Source organism: Anomalospiza imberbis, chromosome 30, assembly GCF_031753505.1.
Source record: "Anomalospiza imberbis isolate Cuckoo-Finch-1a 21T00152 chromosome 30, ASM3175350v1, whole genome shotgun sequence".
Classification (NCBI taxonomy): domain Eukaryota; kingdom Metazoa; phylum Chordata; class Aves; order Passeriformes; family Viduidae; genus Anomalospiza; species Anomalospiza imberbis.
This window is the reverse complement of record NC_089710.1, coordinates 330,065-336,175: the sequence shown is the minus strand read 5'-3', so window position 1 is coordinate 336,175 and position 6,111 is coordinate 330,065.

Sequence of the window (6,111 nt, the reverse complement as noted above, 5' to 3'; positions counted from 1 at the left end):
GGCTTGGGGCACCGTCAGCACCCGCTGCTGCAGCCACCGCTTCTGCTGGCCCAGACAGCAACACCCAAACTGGGGCTGATCCCCAGGGAGCAGCAGCAGGGCCTGGATCTGATCCCTGTCTCTGGGGCAGGGCTGGACAAATGACCCCCAGCAGCAGCAGCACGTGGAGCTGAATTTCAGCACAGCCCCTGCCACTCTTCCCTCCCGTGTGCAGCGGTGTCACAGCAGCCTGAGGCACCTGGGAGCCCCCAGGGCCAGCAGGGACTTGAGATGGCAGCTCTGGGCTCCTGGAGCTTGTGCAAGGAACAGAGCTGGGGACTCCCTGTCCATGGGCAGCTTCCAGATGGAAAAGGCTGCTGTGCCCAGGCAGCTCCAAGGGCAGAGAAAGGAGGGTCTCGACCCCTGGATCTGTGCCAGTCCCACAGTCCTGGGCAGCAGCCACCGAGCCCTGGGGGAGCAGAGGGCACAGCAAGAGGGACAAAAGCAGGCAAGGTCAGAGACTGGAGAGAGCCAGACCCGGCAGCAGGAGCAGCTGCTCCATTGCACTCTTGGAGAAAGCTCTTGGCTGGTTCAAAGCGCTGAAAGGTGTGCAGGGCTGAGAGGAGGCCACAGCAAACACTGCTCCTGTTTCCACAGCCTCCCCTCTCCGTGTCCCAGAAGGAATTGGATGGACTGTGTTCTTCTCCCCGAGTCGTCCGGTTCAGCACGAGCAGCTGAGCACCAGGAGCTGAAGGAGCTGGAGCCTCAGGCCTCAAGAGCTGGGCCTGAGGAGACTTTGTGAGCAAATGAATGCTGCTAACATGGACCTGGCTGAATGCAGCAGATGGAGTCATGGAATCACAGAATCCTTTCTGTTGGAAAAGACCTCTGAGCTCATCCAGTCCAGCCGGTCACCCAGCAGTGTCGAGCCCAGCACTAAACCACGTCCCTGAAGTGCCAAGGCCTGGACAACAGCCCTGAGTGAGGCCCTGAGCCAAAGGTGGCCTCTGGATGAACCTTCCAACCAAAGGTTATCTTTGTATCTGTTCACTAATGAAATGTGCATGGTCATTAGCGCTGTGATAGATGTATCCACTCATTAGTGAAACATGGATTGACCTTTCTGCGTTTAGAAGCCAGACAAGGCCATGAAATCTGACATCTGGCCTTGTCTGGGGCTGAATGGGCAAAGTCACCTCCCTTGGTTCCTCTTGGGCCCTGGCCAGGCTTTGGGAGGAACCCAGGAGGAGGATGAAACCAGATGTTCCCGCACCAGCAGCGCTGTCAGTTTGTTCATTCAGCACTGTCAGAGCTGGGCCCTCTCCCAGCGAGGCTGGAGCCTCACCTGTGGCTGGAGGCACCTGCAGGAATTCCCAGTGTCCAGGAGTGGCTCTGCAGCCCTTGGCTGTGACAGCTTCCCCAGCTACTGTGTGGATCTGGGGCATGGTAAAGCCTGAGGGTAACTGCTGCTGGATCTTTCTTAATCACTGCTGCAATCTTTGGTGCTGCTGGCTGGGTGCATTGCTGAGCTGCTCCTTTTGTGATTCTTTGCTGCTTTGAGCTACAGTCAATGACACTGAGTCCTTCAGTTGGTGTCTGTGTCTTTGGTGCTGACCCTGCCCACTGGTGAAACAAAACTGGCACTGTCTGGCCAGATCGCAACAAAATGTCACTTTTTAAATGTAAATGTGAGGAATCAGTCCCATCAGAAATTCCCAGATGGGAAGCCCTTCCCTGGAGTTCCCTGGCTCTGGAGTGGGCTGAGGTCAGAGCACTGGTGTCAGCAGTGGGGCACTCTGTTAAAAGAGGCTGAACCCCTGGATGTCTTCAAATGCATCCAAAAATTGCATGTGGAAGAAGGCAAAGAATTGTGGGTTTGGGAATATGTGGGTGAAGTTTGTAAATGGCACATTGGAAACAGCACCAACAGAAGGAAGAATTGCTTTTGGAATGCTCCCACATGGAGGGACAGAGGAAGGTTAAAACTTGAGCTCAGGTTCATTTGTGCAAGTGAAATATAATACTATTATTATCATCATTAATAACAGTTATATAAAAATAGAACATGATTATACATTTTTTTTCAGATAGAATTAAAAATTGATAATGTGAAATAAGGCTGACAATGCTAATATGTCACCTTTGGCTGCTCACTGTGACACTGAATACCCTACAGAAAAGGACTGGCCAAGACCCAAATGTCACAATAGAACTTTGTGAATTGTGTATAATGAATAAAGGAGGAAGGGATGTTGTGGGAACCCAGGACACCGGGAGGATTTCTCTGTCTGCTCTGGGGTGTCCTGACCCCCAGGGGAGCACTGACTTTGACCCTCATTCATGGAGAAAACTTCCAAAGCCTCAAGGTAAACTAGAAACCACAAAAGTGTGAAATAGATTGTAGAGATTGTAGAGAGGAGTTTAGTATGTCACATGGGTAAGAAATTTAAGCTTTAGGATTTTTAGTATGTTATAGATGGATTCAAGATTGTTATAAATGAATGCTCCAATTTATTAATTAAAGAAAATGTATTAAATTGTCCAAATATAAATTTAGAGAAAAACAACGAAAAGCCACTATCAAAAAAAGGTCAGTGCCGAGCCTGGGATAGGCGCTGGGTGAGACACAGGTTTGACCACTACAGCATAGGGTCCCCTATGTTCACCCCAACTGTTCTGTCCAAGTGATTTATATATGGTTTTTCTTGCCTGAGGCAAAGTCTCTTTCTTCTTTTCTGGGCTGCACCTATTCATGTGGAGTTCCTTCACTTTGGCAAGTTGAACAGAACCCGTCCGATCGATCGTGCTCCTGGAGTTCGGTATTCAGATGTATCTCCCTGATGGTTCTGGTTATCTCACTCTCAACTACTTATAGCGTGTTTCTCGTTGGGCGTTCCAAACATGTACATGTCACTTAGGGCGTGTAAGTGGTGCCATTGTGTTCAGCTGGATAAGATATACAGAAGTTTATTACATACAACAACTTGCAGAGTAAAATCTCGGACACTTTGTTATATATGGGATTTGACGCAGAAAAAGGGAATTAGAGAAAGGGAATTGGCTCATAAAATGCGAAAAAGACGAGAATGGAGATGCGTGAGGCAAAGAGAATGAAGAGAGAAACAAAAAGATTAGCATATAGAATAGCATGGTAGGTTAGTGAACACATTTTGGAATAGCAACAGCAAACCGTTTTACCAGCTCAAATGTGCAGCTCCCAATAAAACAAAAGCAGCCAGCAAAGCAGTTCAGTAATGTTTTACTTTCTAAATGTCCAGAGGGATTCAGCAAATCAGTACAAACATTCTGAAATACCTTGGCTAATGCTGGAGAATAGGAGGGGAACAGAAGCCCCGTGTTTTAAAAATTCTGCACTGGGACATTGAGCAGTCACTGTGGTGGTGAGATGGTTTCTCCTTGAAGCTGATGAGGGACAAAGCAAACCTCCAGCCAGCCACCCTGCTGAGAGCTTGGCAGTAAAGAGCCTGCAGCCAAGTAGGTGCTTTTCATCAGAAGAATTCAAAATAGTGTGCCAATATCCAAACCTGACCACTGATTGGTTTGACCCAACTTCCTGAAAAAATTCATTTCCATGTCAAACCACGACAAATATGTCAAATGTAACATAAGACACTTGAAAAATGATGAATGCCAAATGATCTGAGTATTAGGTCTTTCCTCAAAGAGAATCCTTTTTGCTAACATCTACATGCCAGGAGCTGCAGTGTAGCACCAGGGAGACAAAGGAACCCACCAGTGCTGAAAAGCACCCATCTCCGAGCTGGCCACGTCCATTCGTTTGCAAATTAGGTCCTTTTCTCCCTGCTGCCAGCTGCGGGTTTGAAATACTGTGAAGCAACCTTCCCGTCCTTGGTGGGGTGCTTAAAAAAACTTACAGAATATTTCTTACCAATATAACATTTTTCATACATCTATTTCTCACAAGCACGAATTATCTAAAATACACATAACAATTCCATGATTCCATCTGCTGCATTCAGCCAGGTCCATGTTAGCAGCATTCATTTGCTCACAAAGTCTCCTCAGGCCCAGCTCTTGTGGCCTGAGGCTTTAGCTCCTTCAGCTCCTGGTGCTCAGCTGCTCGTGCTGAACCGGACGACTCGGAGAGAAGAACACAGTCCATCCAATTCCTTCTGGGACACGGAGAGGGGAGGCTGTGGAAACAGGAGCAGTGTTTGCTGTGGCCTCCTCTCTGCCCTGCACGCCTTTCAGCGCTTTGAACCAGCCAAGAGCTTTCTCCAAGAGTGCAATGGAGCAGCTGTTCCTGCTGCCGGGTCTGGCTCTCTCCAGTCTCTGACCTTGCCTGCTTTTGTCCCTCTTGCTGTGCCCTCTGCTCCCCCAGGGCTCGGTGGCTGCTGCCCAGGACTGTGGGACTGGCACGGATCCAGGGGTCGAGACCCTCCTTTCTCTGCCCTTGGAGCTGCCTGGGCACAGCAGCCTTTTCCATCTGGAAGCTCCCCATGGACAGGGAGTCCCCAGCTCCGTTCCTTGCACAACCTCCAGGAGCCCAGGGCTGCCATCTCAAGTCCCTGCTGGCCCTGGGGGCTCCCAGGTGGGCACAAGTGGGGCAGCAGAGCCAGCAGGGAGCCTGCGAGTCTCTTCCAGCCCTGTCTGCTCAGAGTTTGGGCCTTGGAGCCTCAGGTGGCCAAAGGCAGCTGCTGCTGGTCCCTCTGTGTGCCCGTGTCCAGCAGTGCTGCTCCATCAGTCTGTGCCCAGCCACGGGGAAAAGCCTCAGCCCTGCAGGGCCAGGAGCTGCCGGGCTCTGCCTGAGCAGCTCAGCCAGAGGGAAGGGAGCTGCTCCCCACGGGAACCAGGAGCCAAGGGCTGGAGCACCTCGTTCTGGGGCAGAGCCCAACTTCTGTGAGGGAGTAACAGAGTTATTCACGTGCACTGGTGTGTCAGCACTGCAGGTGCTGTGCCTGCAAACACATGGCTCGAGATGTGCAAAAGAATTCTGCAACTCTTGGCTGGAGCAGGATGTCAGCAGTGCTGAACTCCAGCTTAGTCCAAAGCAAACACCTGACACCTCTGCTCATATCTGCTAGATTTTTTACATCAGGGTATCCCGAGAATAGTAAACAGAGGAGTAAATATTTTCATTGTTTATCAGAAATATATCTCATTTTGCTTAACATTTCTTTTTCAGAATGTGTTATCTTCTTAAAAAGAAAAAGACAAAAGAAAAAAAACCCGAGAAAAATATTAAAGAGAAAAAAAAGAAACAAATGTGTAGTGAAATCTTCTTGAACTTTGGATTAAGAGGTAACTGATCTTTTAAAAGGGAGAACTCATTTGCTTTGTGCATGTTCTCATGCCTGGATCCATCTTACAGACTGACATCAGCATCCATTTTAAAGACTTTGGGTTTTGTTTCCAATATTAAGATTTTTTTTTTTTAATTGGAGTTGAAGCAACAGGAGGATGAGAGATGGATTGTGCACGACTGTGTCTTGAGTACAAAAATATTGCAGTTTGAAACTTTGACCTAAAGTATTGAAAATGAAACTTACAAATCCCAGTGTATTGTGTGACAGCAGCTTTTCCTATAGGATGTGCAGCATCACAAAGACTTCATCAGTGGGGTTGGGAGTGCTTGGAGCTTTGTCCTGTGCCACTCTGGGATGTCATGAACCAGGACTTCACCTGCCACCAGCCCAGGTCACCCTCTGCCACCGCAGCTCCTTGGGCCTTGTGTCCCCAAAGCAGAGACAAAGTGTTTCTGCTGCTCCCCCTTTGCACAAACCCACAGAGCGCTGGGATTTTTCCAAGGCTCGTGTCTCCATTGGGCCATATTCCCAAAGAACCAGCAGCACATCCTGATGAATACGGCGAGTTACGTGGATGGTTGTCAGCACCACTTCCTGCCTAGAAATCCCGAAATTGCTTCTAAATGCTGCTCCTTCAGCTCCTGGACATCTTCTCACACAAAGATGGGAAAAAATCCCCTGGCCACCGGCTAAAAGGTAAGTTATGCCAAAGTTAGAGCCCTGGGGGAAATCTCTGTCCCTCCCTGACGTTTTAATGTATCTGTACATGGGGGTGTGCATGGATGCGTTTTGTATACAAAGGAAGGAGCGTGCAAGCAACGGGACTGACACTTTCAGTGTCCAT